Raw genomic sequence first — 282 nt, 5'->3', positions numbered from 1 at the left:
GGAGCGGCTGGAGGGAAACTGGCACGCCCGCCACATCTCTTGGGGACCAGCTCCTTTCCAACAGCTTCTTCCTCGTCTCCTCCAGCAGTGATCAATCAGTCAGGCTCTGGCGGCAGTTTGATGGAGAATTAGTCGCTGCTCTGAGCCGCTCTTATCAGCCGGCGCTGGGGAACACATCTAGCGTCTTCGTCTGCGGAGCTGAGAGCGAGGGACGGTCTGGGCTCCACGGCGCTCCCCGATTATGGCAGGAGTGAATCCTTCTGCTCTCTACCCTCTCCGCCT

This window comes from Sinocyclocheilus rhinocerous, unplaced genomic scaffold (assembly GCF_001515625.1).
Source record: "Sinocyclocheilus rhinocerous isolate Xijiao unplaced genomic scaffold, SAMN03320098_v1.1 scaffold1506, whole genome shotgun sequence".
In the NCBI taxonomy this organism is placed as follows: Eukaryota; Metazoa; Chordata; class Actinopteri; order Cypriniformes; family Cyprinidae; genus Sinocyclocheilus; species Sinocyclocheilus rhinocerous.
This window is presented reverse-complemented; position numbering follows the sequence as displayed.